This window comes from Melopsittacus undulatus, chromosome 12 (assembly GCF_012275295.1).
Source record: "Melopsittacus undulatus isolate bMelUnd1 chromosome 12, bMelUnd1.mat.Z, whole genome shotgun sequence".
NCBI lineage: Eukaryota > Metazoa > Chordata > Aves > Psittaciformes > Psittaculidae > Melopsittacus > Melopsittacus undulatus.
Genome location: NC_047538.1, coordinates 1,972,063 through 1,995,562, shown reverse-complemented (window position 1 = coordinate 1,995,562; position 23,500 = coordinate 1,972,063). Strand labels below are relative to the sequence as shown.

The following is a 23,500-nucleotide window of genomic DNA, read 5'->3' as shown; positions in this document are numbered from 1 at the left end:
TACACCAGAGTGAACTGAAGACAACCCAGAAGTGCCACAGGCACGCTTCTGACCACCACCACTGGAAAGACTGGAAGCACACACGTCGGTATTGCAGGGACAGCAGTGCTGGCCCCATCTCTGCCCCTTGGACACCAAATTCACCTCCCCTACAAACATCATTGGGATGGGAAACCATGGTGGGCACGGGAAACCATCGTTTAGGACAGGGAATAATCAGTGAGGGGAAGCTGATGGGGTCTACTGGCTGCACAGCTGCTGCAGCAGCCAACATTGTTGGAATGTAGGACAGTGGAATGGAAAGAGTTCTGAGAGCTCCACAGATAACTCCATGCTGAGGAAGAGGAGGAGACATGGTCAGACAGACTCCACAGCTGGGTCCCTCACTCACTTTACTGCACCACCAGAGCAAGAACCTTGGTCACTAGACCCAAATTAGCCAAAGGGGTATTCCACACCACAGCACATCATGCCCACTTTATAAACTGGGGGGACTAACCTGGCAGGGACCAGTTGCTGCTCGGGACAGGATGGGTATTCATCAGTGGGTGGAGGCAATTGTATTGTGCATCACTTGTGTTTATTGTGTTTTTCCTCTTCCCTTTCTCCTTTTAGTTTTATATTCTATATAAATGCATTCTGTTGAATTTAGATATTAAACTGTTCTTATCTCAATCTCTGGGTTTTACATTCCTTTGATTCTCCTCCACATCCCATTTGGGGCTGGGGGGGGAGGAGGGGTGTGAGTGAGCAGCTGCGTGGTGCTGAGCTACTGGCTGGGCTTAAACCATGGCAGTGGTGTATGGTCAGAATCCTGCCCTAGGTCTGACTCACATTGTCAGCACAACCTGCAATCGACCCTCCAAGGCCATACACAAACATTCTCAGTGCTAAACTTGACATTTGTGACCCAAACAATAAAATTCCCATCATAACCAAACCCATCCTAACTGGTGCTTCTGATTTATCGAGAGAGTTCAACCATGCAAGAAGGAACACAGGGGGTTGGGGGTTCTTCTCATTTAGCTGTTCATATAGCACCTGCATAAACCAGTTCCCTGTGCCTGCTCCACCAGCTCCTCAGAAACTGAACAGGGAAAATCCTCCTCTAAGGAAGCATGGAATTCCCAAACACCACCCTGGGGAGAAACAGAAAAGTATGCACCTGCCTTGAATGGATCAGGATCCAGCACGAGCAGCCTCTGAAAGGACCCCAGAGCTCTGACCCAGAACTTCAGAGTCGCACCTAAAGGCAAAGCCCCAGAGAAGCCCCCACCTCTGGTCAAGAACTCCAACCCCTCTCTAATTCTAGTCCCTGGCAGCCCAGCCCAGCTGTCCTTCATGAGCTGGCAGCATTGCTCACCTTTGCTGGGCAGGAGGGAGTTCCCTCAGTGAGATAGGGCATTTGGAAAACACTGAGGGGAGTGGGCAAGTTGACAGCAGGCAAGCAAGAGCAGAGGGGATTCATACAGCTATCTTGTCCAGTAGTGGAAAATTGAGAGTTCTCAAAGGCCACATCTCAGTGAAAACTGCCCAGAGAGATGGGCAGAAACACCATGAAGTGACTTCTGTAAGGACACACCCACACATCTTAGTCCCCAGACTCACAAAGTGCTTCAAAATCTTACTAGAAATCCTGCTCCAAGACAGGAGAAACACTGTTTAGGGGACTGTCTATTACAAACATCTGGTGGCAAGTAGGACATGTAGGTATAGACGTGTAGATATATACACACACAATTATATACATTATATGTGTACAAGTCAATAATTTCAAGACTGATTAAACCTAACAGTTAGAGGGCAGGGAAGTTTCATAACATGCACGATGGGTCCCACCAGCCGGGGTCTCAAAAGCCAGTGACAGAGTGACAAGAGTCAGCAAAGATGCCATGCAAGGAGAATCAATCTTCCCTGACAGCAAGACTGAGACTGAGATCTGGCCCACACCAGAGAGGACCAAGGATAAGTGCCTCAAGCCCACTTCTGCCCATCAGCACCACTGGGAAGATTGGGAAGCACACACATCAGCATTCCAGGGACATGGGTGCTGGCCCCATCCCTGTCCATTGGACATCAAATTCACCTCCCCTACAAACATCATTGGGATGGGAAACCAAGGTGGGCATGGGTAAACATCGTTTAGGACAGGGAATGATCAGCAAGGGGAAGCTGATGGGGCCCATTTGCCACACGGCTGTTGCAGCAGCCAACATCAGTGGAACCTTGGGTGGATCCTGTTGGAGAGAGGCTGTTGGCTCAACTGACAGTGACCCACGGTCATGGCAGGTACAGCAGCAGCTCCTGCTCCTTCTGGTGCTCCTGCCCCCTGGTAACCCCCAGCCAGCTCTGCCAGACACTTTCTCACCCCAGCACCGATCTCTGCTTCTCCCAAAGGAGAGGTTTCCCCTCCGCCTGCCAGCGTCATTGCAAGTGTCAGGTCTGAGCCCCAGCACTCTGGCCATGGCGAGACGCATCGCTATCTGTGAGCTACCCCTGTCCCGGGGCTGCCGCTGACCTTGGGGCCTGCCCAGAACCAGCCTGGCCCGCAGCAGCTGGTGCAAGAGGTGCCAGGGGCCCCGGGGCAGCTGCTGCAGCTCCCACCCGCGGCACAAATCCCCTGCGCCCATGAGCAGGAGGTGGCCTCCACCAAGGAGGGGCAGCCATGGAGGACACCATCCCCTCTGCCGCTCCCCACGGGCTGGATGCAGCACCCAGGGATGGCACCGTCCTGCACGTCCCTGTCTGGGCCGCCTGCCTCCAGCAGATCCCAGAACTCTCCGAGTATGTTGTGCAGGGCGGTGGAGAGGTGAGGCTGGGCTGAGGGACAATGAGGACACTTTCCACAGTGCCTTCCACTGCCCCAGCAGCCTCACCATCACCGCCTTCCTCAGGGAGTTCTGCACCTTCTTGCATCGCGTGGCCAACAGTGACTGCCCACTGTACCCGGTGGTGCTGGTGCAGCTTCCCGGCATTGAGGACACGCCGGGAGCAGCGATGGACCCAGCTCTTCTGCAGAGGTGCTACACGAGCTCCTGAACTGTCCAAGTACGTGGCGGAGGGCGGCTCCCACAAAGAGCCATCGGTGCTGGTGGGGCTGGGGACTGGTGAGGACACAGTCCCCAGTGTCCCCAGCGTCCCCATCCCAACCAGCTCCCTCACATGCTCCCCCTCTTGCTGTGCAGGGCAGAGGACATCTGCACTATGGAGATGGAGGACAGCAATGACACCTGCCGCGATGGCCCCAACAGTCCTGATAGAGCCCACTCCTTCACCCAGGCCCCTGACCTGCTGCAGCACTGGGTGCACATCAGGAGGAGCAAGGGCTGCACAGAGACACAGGTGCTGGGGCTGCTGACCCCTTCTGGGGGGCGCCGGCCTCCCCCTTGCAGGAGACACAGCAGGAGCAGGTCAGGGGCTCAGCAGACCTCCCCCATGGCCACCGCTGAGCCCCTCTGGCACTGCAGAGGAGAGCTCCCTGCCCAGCTCTGCCCAGAGGACTCTGCAGAGGCTCGAGGGGACAGAGCTGCCGAGAGTCCCCGGAAGGAGCCCCTGGCAGCTCCCATGGAGCATCCCCTGCTGAGCCCCCGCTGGCAGCCCAGGCTGCTTCTGACCTGCCTGCAACTGCGGAGTGCCCAGGCCTGGGTGCCCCCAGCGCCACCCAACCTGCAATGAGTCCCTGCTGCAGGAGGCAAGGCACAGGCAGCCCAGGGTGCTTTTCAGGCCAGTGCCAGTACCCAATCTCCAGGCCAGCGCCTCGGCGGCCCCCCAGCACCTTCCACCTCCCAAACACGCACTGCTGCAGGGGGCACTGAACACGAAGCCCAGGCTGCTTCCAGAGCGATTGACAGTGCCGAGTCCCCAAGCCCAGGCTGCCCCCAGCACCAAGCACCACACAAACCCGCCCTGGTGCAGGAGGCACTCAACAGGCAGCCCAGGGTAGTTCTGAGCCCACTGCAACTGCCCCGGGGCCTTGTCTCCTGCCAGGGGGTGCCCATGCTGCCAGAGGCGGCAGCAGCCCAGCCAAGTGCCCTGTGCCAGCCCGCACCCGCAGCCAGCCAGAGTGCTCCCAGCAGCACCATTCCCCACCAAGGAAAAGGAGGAAGATGGAGTTGCGCCGGCTGAGCAAGCGCTAGGACGCTGTGCAAGGGCACACACACAGGCACAGCACAGCCGTGGGCACCAGCGCACAGCAGGAAGGAAGCAGCAACGAAAGAGATGAGAACACCCATCACCGACCATACAGCAACTTCCTGAGCTCCATCCCGAGTTGCCACCTGCTGGGCAAGCAGTGAAGGTGCTGGGGCCTCGGTCACCATCACGAGCAAACCCTGGAAATGACCCTGACAAACCTGGGAGAGAGCTCCAGGGCAGCCAAGTCCCTGCAAAAGCCAGCGAGCAGGCGGCAAATCCCCTGCGAGCTGGCAGAAGAAGTCAACAGGGAAAGCATCGCAAGAGAAGAAAAGGGGATGAGGATGAAGGATTTACCAATGCTGGTGTCTGACAATGTGCAAGAAAACCAAACCAGTCCCTTACCGCTCAAGTTGTTCAAACAGACCCTGCCCAGAGAATCAGAATCAGCAGGGCTGGAAAAGCTCATCAAGTCCAACGAGTCCCTTCCCTCTGGAGCAGGTGGCACTGCCCCACCGCCATCTCACCACCCGCTGTGCTCCCAAGCAAAGTTGACACCATCCCCCTGGTTGAGCAGGCACAATCCCAAGTCCCACAGCAAGGAACTGAAACCTTTGCAATGGTGGCTGCAAAGTCCCTTTGCCACCCGGGACTGGTGCTGCCCAGCTGCTGCAGCACAGACTCTTGGCAAGCTCCAAGCAATGACTACTCTGGGCAGAACTGCACTTTGTGCTCCTAGAAGCAACCGTGCCATTAGAACTGTGCAACTTTGACCACTTGCACACTGCACAACCAACATCGTTCCCTTCTCTGCCCCACTGCACCCATGGGTGTTAGTACCTGCAGTTTAGAGTCCCCTCTGGCAGCTGAAATCGTGCTCCACATTGTGCTGTGGTCCTGGCACCACCAGAGGGGACAAAACACCACATCCTGCTGGGGCCTGGCCCATGCCTACCGAGCCCTGCACAGCCCATCCAGTACCCTCGAGGGGAAAAAGATGTCTCTGGATCACATGGCAACACAACAGACACAGCAGCAACTCCAGCCCCAGCGACAGACACTGCAGCTGCTCCAACCTCAGCCACAGCAACTGCAACTGGTGTCTCTTGCTGGGGCTGCACCACCCACAGACACTGCACATACTGCAACTGCAGTCACAGGCACTGCAGCCTCTCCAATCCCAGTGAGAGGCACTGCAGCTCAGTGGGTTGGGTCCTGGTGCAGGCCCCATTCAGATGAGCATGTTGTTCCTGGAGAGCAGCACTGGTAGCAGTGAGGCCCAGGCAGATGTGTGCCGCAAATACGGGCATTGCTGAAGCAGCTGACCCACAACAGCAAGCAGCACATCAATGTGCTGACCCTGCTGGCCAAGGAGAACATGCACTTCAGCAAGGACATTGTGTCCCTGATTGAGGCACAGATCACCAAGGTTTTTGTGTGCCCCTGACTCCTACTTGTACCCATAGTGCTGGAGGGGCCAGCTGGGGCAGCAGGCAGGGGTGCTCTTAGGGCCTAGGGGAAGGGCAGAGGGGAGATGGAGCGCTGAGGAGTACCAGAGCAGACAGGCAGCATGAGGCACACAGGTCGCAGGAGGAGGACTCTGTAGAGCAAGCTCAAGGTGTTAGAATGGCAAACTGTTCATAGAGACAGGAAATAGATGAAATCTTTAGTTTGACAGAAAAGATCAAGAAATTGTTTTCTGTTAACAAGCTGTACAATTGTTTGATTGTTTTAGGTGGATGCAGCTACTGGGAAATGTTTGTTTAAACTACGCTCTACATGGAACGGTATTTTTCCTTTCAAGAAACTACTTGTACTGGATATCAGAGTCAATGTATTAGATCCTGCTTGGCCAATTAAACCTCTGCCCTCAAACCTGGATTTGTCCAGCATCCTTGCGAAATGCAAGTTTCCAGAGAATTCAGTCACTTTGTAGGCCTACTACGTGCACAGATGGTGATGTATGTAGTTGTCATTGTTTGTCTGCTGCTGACAATTTAACATGTTCATAATGAAGTATCTGCCCTTTGTATACAGACAAGAGGATTTTCTGAGCTGAGGATATTGGATAGGTTGGGTTCTAGATTTCAGATTGTGGAACAGCTACGAAGTTCTTGGGGTTTTGTTTTCCACTTCTCTCCGTGTGAACAGAGACCAGCAGGCAACAGACATGAAGTAATTGACAGCGCTCCTCAGAAACAAGACACGGCTACAGAGGATGCAGAAAATCAGGGTGGAAAACAAGGGAGTCCAAGTCCCAAATGGCCACGATCACCATGCACACAGGAGAGGAGCTCACGCCAAAGGAGATGTCAGGGTTTATCTGCCAGTGCATCACCTCCTGCAGTACGGATGGTATGTCAGATAGGCCCTAAGCAGCCTCCTGTTGAAGGCTTATGCAGTCCTTTGCAGACCTTTCAATAGCAATGCGACATGGTTCACTCTGGGAAGGATTTTTCCATGTATAAAATCATTGAGAAACTTGTACAAGTTAAGGATAAAAAAAGCAAGTCCAGAACTGCATTCTTACACAAACAATACTGAAATGCTTATTTCTGCAGGTTTCTTTCATGTCTCCTCAGCCAGGGCCTCAGGGCCAAGCTCAACAGCATTTCCCACAGGAAGTATAGTTCAGAACCCTGCACGACCTGCCCAAAATCAACCACGTTGCTCATGACACGACTGTTTAAATAAACTGACGTGTTCTTTTGTTGTTTTGCTTTCTTCTGCTTTCTTCCACTTTGCTTTGTTATATAATATATACAAATAAAGGAACGAATGAAGATAATGAAAGGAAATCAAATGAAAGGAAATGATGAAATGCCATGCTAAAATAAAGACAATAAATTGTAAAATGAAAACAGTAGTGAAGGAGGGAGGGCAGTAGGCATGCGGGAAAGGAAGAACGGACCCGTCCTGCTCGATGCCCCTCTGGCTCCTCCACCCTGGAGGCCATCGCTGCTCTGTCCCTCTCCACCTCCTCCCCCGCCCCCCGCTGCTGCTCCTCAGCCTCTCGCCTCGCTCCCCCCCGGGCTCCCCTCTCCCGCCCGTTCCCATCCCCTCTTCCTGCCCCCCCTGCCCCGTGCCCGGCGGACGCGGTCCCAGCAGGGCCTGGCAGCAGGAGGAGCTGGAGTTCGAGGGCAGGGGCTGCCGGCGGCCATGTTGGTGCTGGGGCTGCAGCTGAGGGGAGGGCCGGGGCCAGCGCTGAGGTGAGCGAGCCCCTGTGGAGATGGAGACAGCCCGGCTGTGGGTGCAGGCACCGGGCACCCCGACTGCCAGAGCGCCGAGAGCTGCCCCAGCCCTGCCGGAGCCCTGCAGCTGGCACTGGGCCTGCACACGAAGCTGCAGAGAGCTCTGTCCTGCAGCTTGCCCCCCTGCGCCCCATGGATCCCCTCATCGCCTGCCCCTGCTTCCCTCTGGACTCTGTCCTGCTCGGTGCCCCTCTCGCTCTTCCCCAGCCTTCCAACATACCAGATGTGAGGAATTCTTTTCTGCAACCACGTTGCTTTTCAGACAAAGGAAACAGGAGTTAATAACACCTAATACTGTTTTCAAACATCAGTTCTGGATATAGGCTCCTGAGAGAAGTGCTTAGCTTTATAGCACTGACAGTCCTTGCAGACGCTGGTTGCTGAGTTCAAGGCAACATATAGATGAAAGACAGTAATTAAACAGATACAGTTTTTAATTGGGAATAATTTAAAAGCTGTGATGTAGTCTTGTATTACTATAAGCCATATAAGGACTGTAATGTGTGGGGTTTGTTCATCAAAAGGTTTAAAGGGAAATATTGCTTGCTACACTCTAAGACACTCTCTGTAACTGTCACTGTGTGGAACCATATTTCTTTCTTTTGTGGTTGTTGTACTTTGTGAGTTATAAAGGGGAATTCAGTTGTATTGTTGCACGGGACTGAGGGGGGAGAGGAAGCCCCGAGCCCAGTGCTCAGGTTGGAGCCAGCGAGATCGAGCTGGTGTTCAGAGCGCTCCCTGCTGCTGGAGGGAGGGGGAGTTCGGTAGGATGGTTACATGCACCATATAAGGAATAGAGGTTCCGGTGATGGGGAGGCTGGTGACGGACACTTCTCGAAGCTTCTGGGAGCTTCTCGAAACCTCTCGACGATGAGACCCCAGCAACAGAGGGAAGCAATGGAAAAGTGCCTTATCAAAATCCGGGTGAAAGGAGGCAGCGGGATTGGCTGAAGCCTTGAACCAAGAAGGATAACAGAGACCCCCCCAAAGACCTGGTGTGCGCGTCTTGGGCGGAGCGGGGACTGCTTGGTGCACCCAGCGCTGTTTTCTTATCTGCTATCACTTGCTCAATTTAATAAATTTATAAATTCGCGTTTTGAAACGAGATTGGCTCACTCATTGATAACATGACTGTCTGCCAAAAGAAGGGGCTTCCAGACTGCTATGTAGAGAGTGTTCCTGTCCTCCTGTACCTTCATTTCCTGAATTTCCAACAAGTAGGAACAAGGAACAGACTGGGAAGTTTCTGGCTATGGAAACGTTGCTAACACCATGTGAAATACGAATCCACTTCTATAAACAAGATAACAAGGTTTTATTAAGGGACAAAGTCAATAAAGCAAAAGCAAACAGCGCTGGGCGCGTGACCGTAGCCAGAGATGCAAGTCATTAGTATTTGTTAACAGGTTTATATACTTTCACAATTCCATTAGTCACATACATATTCATATAGGCAGGGAACATTATAATTAGGTCCAGTAATTTATTGTCATAAGTCTCCTCCTCTTGGCGTCTGCGCACTGCTCTTCAATAATTGTGGGCAGGGTCTTGAGGGTGAAGTAATCAGTCTTCCTCATGTGAGTAGGGGTCTTCAAGATGAAGTAAGCAGTCTTCCTCGCAGTGTGCTTTTCACCTCTGGCCCAGTTGGACGCCTCAGTAATTACACAACTCACTAAAACCAGACATATCTGTAGTTATTCTAATAACTAACAAAGATTTGAAACAGTGTCACCTTCCTGCAAAATTCATAGCAGAACAGGAGTATCCCAAGCTAGCAGATGGTTGGGAGGCTCTGTCTTTGAACTAACTGATAAGTAGAAGGATGGTGTGAAGTAACTCCTTCATGCCTAGTGGAGTCACTAAATCTTGTTATCTCACCACAGACTTACAACACAAACATTGTTCTTTAAAACTAAAGATACTTTAGAGGACCAGTGTGAAACAGTTAACTCACATTTAGTGGGGCCACTAAATTCCACAGGCTAACAACATAAACATTGTTCTCTTTCTACAACCTAAGTTAAGCTAAAAAAGTACTTTATATTTTATAGGCATCAGCTTTTCTTCTATCAAGCATGCAACACCCCCCCCCCTTTTTTCTTCTTTTTAACTTTACAGATTCTTCTACTATATGACTTCGGTTTGCTCATCTTATGTCTTTATTGAGCTTTGGTTTTGTTACTATAAACTTGTATAGTTATATCCACATAATCACATCTATGATTTGCGAAAGCCAATACATGTATCTGTTTATCACACACCAAGAACTTGTCCCCAGGTTACTTGCTTTGTTAGAAACATCCACAATCACACGCAGACCTACAGGTAGTGAGACAGTTATCCAAGACACTTGACAGTGTTGGCTGGAAAAGGTATCTTGATGCTGTTGGGTGTTATGTGTAGGGATGGCCAAATCACAGGCAGATTTAGCTACTGAAAGGCTGTGGGAGAGTACTCAGTTTCACCCATCATCGCCAATTCAGACAAAACAGTGGAAAATGAAACTGTGCTAGGACATTTTAGTTCCAGTGTAGCACAATGTGTGCAGAACTGAAACCTCCCAGATGAGGTTTACAGGCTCTTGTTACCAGAACTGCACTGCTGGAGCCACTTGGTCTAACTGCTTCAGGACTGTGGCATTTCACGACATGGACTCAAGTTGATGCAGAGACTCAAATCCTTGTTTATTACCACCAAGCCCTTTTTACCCCCTTGTTCGGTGATTTCCCAACCTGCACATACATACAATGTTCAGTCTCATTGGCCACTGTGAAACTCTCCAGGTAAATAGTCCAATCACAGTGTTGCAGACCCTCTCACAGCCCCCACATCCTCTGGCCTCCAGCTGATATTCCCACCACAACTACATCCTGGCCCATGCTCCCAAGGCTTCCTCTTCCACCTTCCCTGTCCTTCAACAGCTAAGTCATTGTCCCACAGCTTGTCAAGCACCAAGGCCTCAGAGCTCATTCCCAAACTCTTTTTCATGCAAATCTTACTGCCTTCATTCCCCACACATACGCACAGGACTTTCAATGATGTCCTCAATAGATGCCAATGTTCTTTCCCCAGAAGACTTCCCAATTACAGTATATAGTAGTTTTTGACTACAAATGCTAATGTGTACCTTTGTTTTTCAGTTGTCATTGTTGGGATATTTGTCCTTTTACCTTCTTTTGTTAACACCAGATTGTGAGTTTGGGGTTGGAAATTTTTGGTTGGTTGGGGTTTCTTAATGAAAAATTGCATCTCTAAGCATCACATCATTCAAAAACTTAAACCCCTCCCCTGTGGAAGGAAATTTGCAGCTTTTTGACAATGTGCCAGGAGAATTGTTTTTAATATGCACACTTCCTCCCATTTGCTTGTTTGTTATTGTGCAATTTGTCATGGCCCGACTGAAGTTTCTAATGTTGGGTTTCCTGTTGTTTGTAAAGACAAAATGATCACCTACTCAATTCAGGGTAGCTGGTGCAGGGGTGAGCAGCATCGTAAGGGTGTGGGAGGGAATGATAACTGCACAGCTGGCTGTCAGAACCCTTTGGAAATGAAATGTCAGGCTGCTTAGAAAGGTGTCACTGGTGTATGGACCACAGAAAGGCAGGGTAAGCCCCGACCTCTAAGAGGAGCTCACAGCATGTGGTTTCTTGGAATGGGAATGGTACTAGCTGCCAAGTTGTGGATGGTTCGCTACAGTGATCGCACTCTGTGGTTGTGCTCTGTGTCCTTTCGGGAACCCAGTGCCTTCGTTAGACAATGTCCTGGGGGCTCTGAACCAGCTTCAGGCTCAGTCAGTTGCTCGAGGAGAGCCTGGGACATCAAAGGCAAGTATTCTGATGTAGGAGCCCAGGTCTCCAGAGGCAGAATGCTGTGGTTGAAGCTGAATGATCAGTCAGTGGGTTTATAAAGAACTGAAGTAAATACTATAGTTGCTGACCAGGTCTTTGGTAATTTGTAAATGCCACCAACCAACCACAGGAGGGTGCAAATGAGAATCAGGCTTGTTCTTGATCAGCACCTTGTATCCTTTTGAACATGCCTACCACCAGCCACCTTCCTCTGGCCACAGGTGGCATATTTCCACACATCTCCTGGCCATGGCCAGCATACTTTGTGTTCACAAGCCCTTGTCTGCAATTGCCCTTTGTAGGGTCCTCCACTTATTTTCAGCAGCACAGGGTGTTGGAGGCATGTTCACAGGGAGCTGGTTTGCTGTGTTTTCCAGGAGCAGTGTGTCTGCTGTGGATATAACTGCCAGGCTATCTAGGCTTCTGTGACCAGACATCACCTCCCCAGACTGCTTGTAAAATATGAGGCCATTTACAAAATACTTAGAATTTTCCACTTTCAGACCAGATCCAACAAAGAAGAACTTAGGAGTGGCAGCAGAGCATTCCCTACAAGGGAGAGTTATTTCTCTGCTTAGCTCTTGCAGCATCCCAGCGTTTGGTGGACAGCGCCAGCAGCAGGGGCCTTAAGTGGAGGAATTTTCCCCTCACCCCCTGTTTATGTGAACTCTTGAGTGCAGTGTTGTATTTGCATTTGTGTTTTCAGTATTTTCTGTTCTTGGCAATCAAAAGTGCACCTGTAGTCACTTTAACTTCAGTAGCAGGTGCGTGCTGGGAACACAGGGATGTATTCTGTATTCAGTGTCCACAGTGCTCCCCCTCTGACAGCAGTGCCATAGCCCTACATCTCTTTCAGATGGCAGAATATGATAAAGAGTGAGGGGTCAGTGGACTATAGGCATGTTTATATGCAGGCAGTACCTGGGCATAATCAGCTGCCTGTCCTATATCCAGGCTGGTTTAGCCTGTATGTCTAAAGAAGGGATGCTTTTAATGTTGTTGCATTTAAAAAGTTATGCTCCTGGTCAGGAAATGGACTTAAATTTTAAAGACCATCATGCAAAAATCGATGCTGTCAACTAAAGCACACAAGGTGCCAGTGCTTGCAGAGGGCACACAGAGAAACAAAGAGCTTCTCTATGTGCTCTGTCCAGTACAAATGTAGAGCAGTGGTGAGAATTGCTCATATGGACCATCTCTGTCTCACATTGTAGCTGCTGTATTTTAACAAGGAGCAGTTGTCAGTCTTTCCCAAAGGCATGTCTGAAGCGGTTTGGTGGCAGTTCATGGGGAGGGAAGCATGGTGCTGTAGCAGGTTGTCTAGCTATAGTCAACCGGCTACTTTATGTACAAGAGCTTTGCAGGGAGAGCTGTCTGCCTAGAAAACTCACCAGCAAATTCCAATGGGACAGCCATGTGGAAGGAGCACTTGATGCTCTTGAGTTGTCCTTCCCAGACAATTCTTGACTGTTCTCTGCCATCCCTTACACAAAGGAGAAGCAATGCCCAGGCAGCATCACTTCAGAGCCAGTCCTTGTTAGGGCTTGGAAGGGCACTTCAGGTCTTCATTTGGAGACATTTTGTCTTAATGCACTGAACCTCCTCACTGGCTACCATTATACACATCTACCTACCAGGCCCAACCCACTGTGAAGGATGGGACCATACCAAGCTCAGTGCCATAACTCACCAAAGTCATGGCAGCTGTCTGCAGGACAGAGAAAGTACATCCTTGTCTCTTCTTCTGATCAAAAATCACATGCTGTCAGTACTAAAAGTTAACACATTCCCATCTGTATATACCAGGTTTTGCTGTGACATCTGTCTGTACTTGTGTAGGACTAATGGAGAACTGGATCTAAAATGGACATGGTCCATGAAACACTGCAATTTTCCATATCCCTCAAGCTCTCCTGAGAGCACAAGGAACCAAGTTCCTGAAAGTACTTAGGTTGTAAATGCCTCTGGAGCATGCTTCAGTAGAGGGCAGTCACTGAAGTGACTTTAATGTATTTATCTAATGGGTGTCAAATGTACTGCTATGAAATGTGAGTCTAATGACAAAATTCAGCTTCATGGGGAGAACATGTAATGAGAGGAAAGGCACTTGATAACATTATCACTGTGGAATAGTCATGCATGTGCATGTGTGAATACAAAAAATAACACAATGAGATTTTCAGGCAGCTTGCTGCCATCTTCACATTTCACCTCCACCTTTCAAGCTACCTCCTAGACCCTTCTGCTCTGTTTCCCACTGCCATCTGCTGCTGAGGGTTAACCGTGTCTGGTGATTGCAGTGGGTCAGAGAGCTGAGCATGATCCTGGATTGAAAGCATGAAGTTGATTGGCCAGTGGTGAGTTCAAACCATGCAGAGCATCAATGGGGCAGAGTGGAGAAAGCAAAGCACACGTGGGTAGTGAAAAGTTAAGATATATTTAGTGGGTCATTGTCAGCTGTTGGCCACGAGCCCTCTACCTGGGATTAACAGCACAGGGATGTGCCAGACAAAAGGAAAACCACACTTGTATGAGGCACTGCCATGAGGAATCTCTTGCTGGCTGGGGGGACACAGAAACGGGGTACTATGAGCTGCATATCCCCTCCCCAAATTACCTTCCCCTCCCCTGTGACATCTCAGAACTACCTGTATAAATTTAATGGTGATCTGTGGTTTTCAGCAGCTGAAGAGCTGCTGGCTCTTCGTGCAGCCTGCTGCCGGCTGGCTTCTCCGTAGCATCCCCACTGCTGGGCAGTAGCTTTCAGTGGCAGTAATTCATGCGCAGGACTTCCATGTGAGCCGGGTAAATGTAGCTGTTACGGAGTTTACTGGTTATGCAGTATTAGTTTAGTATTAAAATTCAAATTCAGCATTCTAACCCCCAACTCCATGATCAGTCATTACATATGAGAGTCATCTTGGTAGCATTGTTGAGTATGTGCCTTTGTTAGCAAGAAGAGAACTGTGTGCAGGGAAGCATTTCCAATAGTACCCTGTGCAAGGCTGGGAAGAAAGCAGTGCTACATCTTTCTGTAGCTCTGGCTTTGAAGGTCTGCCATAAAGGGGCTGTTGCCAGCCACAATATCAGGATCTTGTTCTCTTCACTGACTACTTCAGTATTCTCCACATGCAGAGTTGCCTCCTGGTTGTGAGCTAAGGAGAGAGGAAGCTGTACCAGTATTAGGTGCTACCTATGCTAATAATGCTTTTCCCACACCCCTTGAAGTTGTTCTTTGCATTGCTGTTAAAGGAAAGGCTCTTTCCCTGTGATCATCACACAGGCTGCAGATTACCAGTGGCCAGTACAGAAAACCTCTTGGTGGCTTTGAGCAATTGAGGAAATCTCTTGTTATATTTTCCAGGTGGATTTCTACAAAAACCTGGGGTCTGCTGCATCATTGACAGTTGTATGCTCCGATTATACAATAAATCTGTGGCTGCCTTGGATTTATGAATCCAGAGTGTCTGGAAGTATCTCTGTTGTCTGGTTTGTTTTAGTGGAGACTTTCTTTTAATGCATTCCATCTTCTTTCTAACCTGAGTGTGTCTAACCTGAGGCTTATTTAACATAGGTCTTTTTCCATCTTCAGAAACTTTACATACTTACAAGCTCCTCACATACAGGATTCGGCATTTCCTCCTTCAAAGTTATATGAACAATTAATGTAATACCAGCTTCATTTTTATATTCTGCTGGCAGTTATCCAATGCCATTGAAGGCATCCTAAAAATTATCTTCTTTGCTGTGTCCTCCTCCTCTTACACTGCAGTCAGTGTTTGATGTGCTTTCAACTCTAGGACCAGTAGTCCTCTATATCAGCAAAATGACATTTCCTCATAGTTGTATGATCTGAGCCATACCTGCTTGCAGTCAACACAACCACATTTTGTCCTGGATTTAGTTTGTGACTTGAGCACTGGTCCCATCTGCATCGTATTGGTTCCACCATGTTCATTCACAACTCAGTCCAGTACTGCCACTGTGTGTCTCACAAGCCATTCCCACCCAAAAATTCTCTTCTGTATTGCTGATTTCATTTAGTCATTGCAGAGAGCAGCTAGGATCCTCTTACTATGCAGAATATACATAGTTGTTGATCTTCAGTCCTATGTTGGCCTTGTCTTTGGACTTCACCAGGATGATTTGCTTCTTGGGACTATTGAGCTCTTCCAAAAGACAGGACACAACTTTGGTCTGTGTTTGCTTCCATATGGGTTGCAATCTTCCATTGTTGTCTTAGAAGACTCCCTGCACTCTGAAAATATTTCCTGGGATTTACCTTCCTGCTGCCCCTTTGTTATTCCTGCCAACTTCACGGGCAAATGTTATTTGCAGAAATTTGGGATGGAAGCAGGAAGTCCCCACAAGTCTTTTTCTTGCTCTGCATTCCCAGCTGTCCTACAATTGATGCAGCAATTCCTCTCCATTCTCCCCCTCCCCTTCCATAGTTCTGCAAGGCATTTCTCTGCAGTCCTGTGCTTTGTAGGATGCAGTAGCAGCCCCACTTCTGTAGAACTCTGCTCATTGACTCACTCAATTCAACCACGGACTGTTAGATACATATAGTGCTCCTGGTTGCCATTCCTGCAAATGAGACTTGACCTTGCATGCCTTGTTTTGTATTCTTTTTTTAAGGAAGTCCATTTTACCTTAATGAAAATAGAACAACAAATGTTTGGCTGATACTTTTCCAGTTCTTTCATTCCAGTAAATTTCAGGAATTTTTCATTTGCCTCTACTTCAGAAAGCAGAGCCTACTTTCTGTAGCTTCTACTTCTATCTCTAAGGTCAGTTGTCATTTCCTGCACAGATGTCATGCTGTATTCTTTGATGATTCCTACTAAGTCTAGGAGGAAAGGATTAAACTTTGGCGAGTCTTTAGCTCTGATAGCAAAAACTAATGGAAGGAGTTCAAGGAGGACTAGGGGGAATGTTACCCTAACCCGAGGGAGGGGAATGCTGACAGTCAAATCACCCTTTTCCCCATCTTGCCTTTCTTCTGCACTTCTAACTCCCTGACTGCAGTTTATGGTGAGTGAGCTGGTTCATGAGTCTGCGAGATGGAGGTTGACAGAAGCACCAGACCCCAACTGAACAGTGCCTGGCAGGCATTGTGGACACCAGCCTGAGAGAGGTGATGTGGCAAATCCACACCTTTGCTGGGTCTTTGCTAGAGGAGAATAAACGTGAAGTCTCTGACTGCTGCCAAACATCAATACACAGTAGCCTGCATACAAGAATGTGGTTATGAGACAGCAGTTCTCTGATATGCTGGTGATAATTCCATACTCCTCAACTCAAAAGTGAGACACAGAAACTAAGAATTATGCAGATATAATATCTGTATATTATATCAGATCTTATCAGGGCCTCAGGAACAGCCAGATGTCTCTGGGAAGTATAAAAGGTAAATAGATTGTGATTCTTGATCTGGCAGAGGTAAACCACAATGATAAAAATGTCATGCTGTTTGGTCAGGAAAGGTGTGGGTAAGCAGCAATCACTATTCTCACAATAAAAACACTAAGGCAGGTGAAGCAGAGTATTCCTTGGCACAAAGAAGAGTGGTTGAAGGGTGGAGCTCATTGCTGGAGCATGTTGAGACCAAGTATTAGATGGATTCAAAAGATGGCTGGACAAATTTGTAAGAGAATAATCTCCTCCACACAGAAATACCTCTTCCACTTTTTCTGGGTCACGGATGCCCGGGGGCATGGGGTGTATAACAGCATTCCTACAGCACTTCCTTTATACCACTGCATTCCTGGGACTGACACGTTTTAAATGTCTTAAAAGCCCAAACACTCAATCAATCATCATTGGTTTTCCATTCTTCACTCTTTCTAGGGAAGGATTTCTGTGGAGCCAGAGGGCTTCTCATGCCAGGGGAAATCACTTGCTTCCTCTTGCCAGTTCCTTGCATAACCCAAACTGCAGCCTGTCATCAGTGCCTCAAACAGCAGTAATAGCACAAAAAGGGAGACTGTGTTGGTGGGCCCTTATGCTCTGGATGAGGAAGATCTTTAGAAGCATCCTTGCCTCAGATCTTCTTTTATGATTCAGAGGACCTTATGCACAGAGGGGATTGCTGGTGTAAGGATAGGTCCCTTCTTTCCTTCCTCTGTTATGGTGTGGTTTCTTTTGAGACTGTTGTCCCTCTGCATTGGGGCAACCAGTCACTCCTAGTAGCTTGGGTGTCAAACTGTGAGTCCAAATGGACCAGTGAGAGCTGCCTCAAGGATAAAAATGCAGGAAAGGAGCCTGGGACAAGCTTCTAAATTGGGCAAAGAGGTCTAGGTGCAATGGAGCGATTCAGGGCTGGGCTGAGTGCATGCAGTGAAATTCCAGAGATACCCCAGAGCAGGCAATGAGTGCTGGGGCTTCAGGACATGGTACTAAGTGCAATTGTGAGTGCTGGCCCAGCTCTGAAGAAGAATTTGTTCTTTATGTCCTGGGGCCAACTTAGATCCAATCAAAAAACCATTCTGTTGCTCAGGCTACCTTGATGGCATAAGTGAAAATCTGTTTGTTATGGGCAGTGATTCATTTCCCTCTACAGAGTAGCCCAGGAAAGGGGGTGGAGAGGTTGTTTGGAGCAGAAGGTGTTCCTGGCTGTGTAGTCCTGGCCCCCTGCAGATGCTTGTAAGATGTAGAAGACAAGGAAATGTCATGGTGTTTGTTGTACTTATGCTTCAAGTACAGAATGACGGGAAAGGAGAAGAGGAAGGGGACCTGCATATGAATGAGAGAGACCTGCTTTTCTTCAATATGATACACTGTCTGAAATCCTGGTAGGCTCTATTTATGGTGAAGAAATACTGCATTATTTCCTGTATGACTGCATGGACCATAAGGACAGCCATGCTCTGACAGGAGACTCCCTATCTGATGCCTTTTTTTCATGAGCTGCTTAGTTGTCAGAGCTGTCCCACAGCATGTTTCGTGGCATGAAAAGCGTCATGGGATATTTGACAAGTCGGGATCATTTTCTCATACATCTTTGAATGTAAAGAACAGATGTGCACAGTGCAATTTAAAAATGGAGAAATTACAATTATAGGCTTTAGCATTTGGTTTTCATTATAGAAGCATCATAGGCATTATAAGGATGATCACCACATTCTTCTATATGGTGGACATGTAGATCGAAAGAAAGATACTGCAGCATTAGTGATTCAATAAGAACAGTACAGTTAAAATATTTTCTTTTGCCAAAATACATTTGGAAAAATGTGAAAAAAAAAGTGCTTGGAAGTAAGGAGGGCTGATGGTCCAGGTTATTCTACCACCTGTAACAGACTACACACATTGTAAGACTCTTGGTTTGGAAATTCATAATTTCCCTCCATTCTCCAGGTAGATATGCTGCTGCGCCAAAAGGTTCATAGCTCTGGTCTCCCTGCCATGTGTGCCATTGTTACCTACAACAACACTGTGATTTGGACAGGCAGTTTTGGGAAGAAGAATGGTTCGGACAGCTCCTCAGTGGTGCCCAATGAATATGCTACTTACAGGTGGGACAGATGTATCGCAGGCCTGAGTGCTAGGAAAAGAGCAGGTACACATACCCGGTAACTGGATAGAACCACTGTCACAAACCATATCTTCAACTGTCTCAGGTCTGCTGCAGAAACCTCTTCTGTGAAAATCTGTGAGACAATACTTCAGCTAAACCCTAAATTATCATATGCTTGTGGCTTACTGAGTTGTTTTGGATATTTTAAAATTATTTTTTATTTGATCTGAGAAGAGTTTTAATTGGAAAAGGTGAAAAGTAAAAAAAATAGGTCTGATGAAAAATGGGGTTTGGGAAGAGCAGCTACTGAACACATGAAGACCAATACACTTATGTATCTCCCAGTGAGTCAAAGCCATATTGACCATTACCTTTTAGATGAAGATAGAATTGAGCTCTTAGCATGTGGCAAAAAAAGCACAAAAACAAATATAGAGGAAGTGTTTACTTCCTTTAAAGATTTATTTTCAGTGCATTATAACTGTTCTGTATATGAAACATATGGAGTGCACACTTACTGTCAAATGTTGTCCTCAGAATATGCAATTTAGGAAGTTTTCACCTGCTGTGATTACCTGGTTTTTCCCCCTCTGTATATCATGATATCCTTGTTTTGAAGGAGCCTTAAATTAAAGGCCATGTCGTTCCAAGCCCCTGCCACTGGCAGGCATAGGAGAGCCCATCTCTGGGGCTTGAATCACTGACCTTTCAGTTAACAGCCAAATGTGATGACTGACTGCATGATGGAGACTCCCCCAAAAATCCTGTTGCCAGTCATCATGATTTGTGGTTGGAACTATCCCAGTACCTGATCCTCTGACTTTTGTTCTTGATTCATTCAAACGTTCTTGGCAAAGGCTTTCACTCTAGGCTGTTTTGTATTGGTCCAAGAATTTCATCTCTAGTGGCACAATATAAATGTGCCTGGCCATCCTTCTCAGTCATGACACCACTTCTGAAAGCCGGCAATATAGAACCAAAGTCATACTTCAGAAGACCTTTTGTAAATCTGATGCTATTCTGAAGCCACCCAAATAGCAATTCCAAACATGAACTGTAAAACTTTATGGCATTTTAACCTTAAAATTCTAATAAACTACTTGCAATTTGTTGTGGTATTTACTAAGCAATAATTTGCAAAACATGACATTTTATGAATATTAAAGGAGCAGAAAAAGATCTGTAACCCACTGCACTACTGGGGATATACTTCTGAAGTTTATGTCTATAAAGTCCAGAGCTAGGGATATTAATTCAAGCTTCCTACTTGCATTTTAGCCATTCCCTTTTGAATTAGCAAAGGTGTAGCATGTAAAGGTACAGGCAGTAAGTCAGTTGTTGGGTGATCTCATCTTCCTCTCAAATCATGTTTTTTTAATGCTTAATTTTCATAGATGTTTGTTCCTTAATAGAATTGCCAGCATCTCCAAGATCTTTCCCACCATTATGTTGTACAAGACGTGGGAGGAAGGAAAAGTCACATCTCTTGATGATCCATTGGAACTGCATCTCATATCTGGTCATTCAGCTGCACAAATAACCACAGACCAGAAGCAGAAAAAGTGCTCTCATTCCGGTTCAAATCCCAAGGCCAGGCCATTTGAGATAAATTGCTGCTGCTGCTGCAAAGGAATAGGGCCTTAGTCAGCTTTGCCATGATTCAGCATGTAGTCACTGAGCAGACAATTGCAAGTCATTTCTCTGTCCTGTACCCTTACTGCTTTCCTCCTAACCTCTTAATCAAAGTCAGCTATAAACTGCAATGAGGATTTCATTCCAGATGTAATCCAGGTCCTTGCAGCACATTTGCCAATTGTATAAAGCACATGTGTGCATCAGTGTTATTTCCATTGTGCTTTTGAATCTTGCCTTTTGCTCACTCTTCACCTCACTGAAAGTTTTCTGGACCATGATTTGTCTCAACCTGTTTCCTCTTCTCCATGGCACAGGCCTGCCCAGGAGGCTGTGGTCTACCAGCCTACTGTGGAAGGGCAATACATAAGATGCTCTAGCTCTCCTGAAAGATGATGTCTTGGTTGTCAGATGCATTCACTTACCAGGTTTTGGTTGGGGTTTGTGTTCTCCACCAGTATTGGCCCCACCTGCAGTCTCTATGGCCCATGGATAAAAGGCAGCCATTCCTAAAGAGAGTTTCAGCCATCCACCAATACCCTGTCTTAGGTTGGAAAGAGCGACTGTTGGAGGTGCCAGGGATTCTTTTAGTTTGTATAGAGCTTGAGTGAGAAGCCTAGATGAGGCATATGAAACTGCTTTAGTTACGTCCAAAAGACTTAAACTGTAAAATATGTAGATTTTCAAAAGTGAAAGGGCATATTAATTTTATCGGTTTATTTCACCTAAACTCATGCTATGTCCATAGTGATTTGCATTTTCCTAAACTATCTAGTTCTGTTAATGTTTGTTACAGGTTACATAGCCTGTTAAATGTCTATTACCTGAGTTACAAACACTCAGAAATACAAACAGGATCCAGCAGATGAAGTGTATGATGCTCACCATTAAAATATGTAAGGACATCCACCCAGAGGTTCTCAACCCCTCATTGCTTGACATGTTGGTAGTTTTAACTGTTTCCCTGTTTCTGGATATACTTGACAGCCAAGATCATTTTTCCTCAATGAAATTCCCATTCATTGATATAGAAATTTTATCATGTTTTTCTTGGGATGTTTATTTCAGATAGAAAATTTTAGATGCAGAATGTGTTTATTCTGGGGTAGAAAAATGTGTGCTCATCATGCTTTTATTCAGCTAGACGGGCTGGAAATTATTGAAGTGGCACCAAATTTATGATCTAAATAAATCTGCCCCAGCCTTAGTGAGATGTGTGGATTTACACCATAAAAAAAATGAAATAATGCTAAAACCATCATGAATTTTCAAAATGTGTTTGAAAAAACTTGCCCATTTATGTCTTCATGCTGTTAGACTTTGTTCAAGTGTAAAGACTTAAATCACTTTATAGATACTAAAGACTGAAGCTCTCAGGTGTCTCTGATGACTCAACATTGCTGAATGCTGCCTTATAGAATTTTAAGTGCTTTTAAAGTGCTTTTATCTTAAGGTATCTTAGGTGCTTAAGTGATTATACCATGTTAAATCTCCAAAGAAGCTTACCTGGGATTTTGAGACCTTTAAGGAAAGCACCTGTAACTCCCAGCTCCGGTTTTAAAAAGAATGGATATATTATTTGGTGAAAAAATTATAAACAATAAATCAGATATACAAATATATAGTTTTTTGCATAAAGGTTTTTTTGTTTTCCATCTCCAGCCCTCTGTACATTGTGGTTAAATAGTTCTGCAGAATTTTCTGCAAGAAATTTCTTCCTTAACAATAAATCAAGGCAGCAACATTCAGTTTTCTTTTGTCCCTCTTGCATCTCTCCTCCCTTTAGCATGTCATCTGATAAAATGAGAAATTTTCCCCAGAGAAGGAAGACCTAGCTACTGGTTTTGCATACTCATACCCATGATGTATCATGGAGGTAAGGCTGATCCAGATTTATTCCTCTTCCTTTTCAGATGTCATTAGAGTAATTTGGCCTTCTCACTGATGGCACATGTGCTAGCTGACCACGCAGCTGAGGGGCAATACCAGTGCTGGGTCTCAGAGAACATCCTGGACTGCTTAGGCATGGAGAACACTGCCTTTGACATCGCACCACTGATCCGATCCCAGATGGCTGTGGGTTTCCAGAGCAGCCAGCAGCCAGCCCTTCTCTATGACTTTGGCTGGTACAGACCTTCTGGCCAGACGTACTGCACGGCTGCTGACCTTGCCAAGCTGCCAATGGTCTTCTTAGGTACCTACCACCGTTGCCTCCTAGCACCTGACACAGTGAAGATGATGCTCACCCCTCTGTTTAAATGCTCCACAGAATACTTTGCTAACAAGACTGGCACACTCTGGGGATTAATGAGCAATGGGGATATGATGTCATTAGGAAGGATGGAGACCTTGATGGTTATTCAGCAACCTCTCTTATCCCCAAGCTTCACCTGAGCTTCATTGTGCTGATGGCAGGGCCCAGGCCTCAGGGTGGAGATGCTGTGTCTCAAACGTATGAGTATCTTATTCCTGCCATGGGGATGGCATTCAGAGAGGCACAGAAAATCTTGATTCCTCCTCCAAGTCCAGGCCCTTATGTTGCCTACTATACCTATTCCAGCCTGACTTTCTATGAGATCAAAGTTGGAGCTGGTGGGGTGCTGGTCATGCAGCAGTTTTGGCCTCATGTGGAAGAGCTGTGGAAGCTCCACCACCTGGAAGATCGTGTTTTCCAAGTGTTTTTGACAAGGAGTTCCCATGTGTTCTGCTCCTGGGCTCTGCTTCCATCTCCCTGGAGACCAAACTTGGCAGCTCTTTAACTTCATCCATTTGATCGCAAAGGTTTGTCTTCTGGTTTTGGTGCACCAGGGCTGAACACATACAATGTGGTGCGTGTGCTTTGTAAACCTGTATTCTAGAGCTAAATGTCCCCCTGCTTATCTGGACACTTCTGGGACATGGCTCCAATTCTATGTCTTATCTGTGTGTGTGGCTTTATGAATGTATTTAAAAGGGAAAGATGGTTGCAAGTGACTTCTTTGCCCAAACAAGATGTCACATCCCACTTGTAAAACTACTTTAATGGCTTTCAATCCCTGGCAGTGCACAACAGACCAGCTAGCAGCTGAGGCTGCTTGCAGGAAACAGAGGTGGGAATGTGCTGGATGGATGGAATTTGG

The 23,500-nt window shown here is 47.2% G+C and overlaps 1 pseudogene; it reads left to right on the top strand.

Annotated features, from left to right (window-relative positions):
- The first annotated feature begins 2,665 nt into the window (after positions 1–2,665).
- Positions 2,666–23,239, top strand: LOC101881129 (putative beta-lactamase-like 1; annotated as a pseudogene).
- The last annotated feature ends 261 nt before the right edge of the window (positions 23,240–23,500 follow it).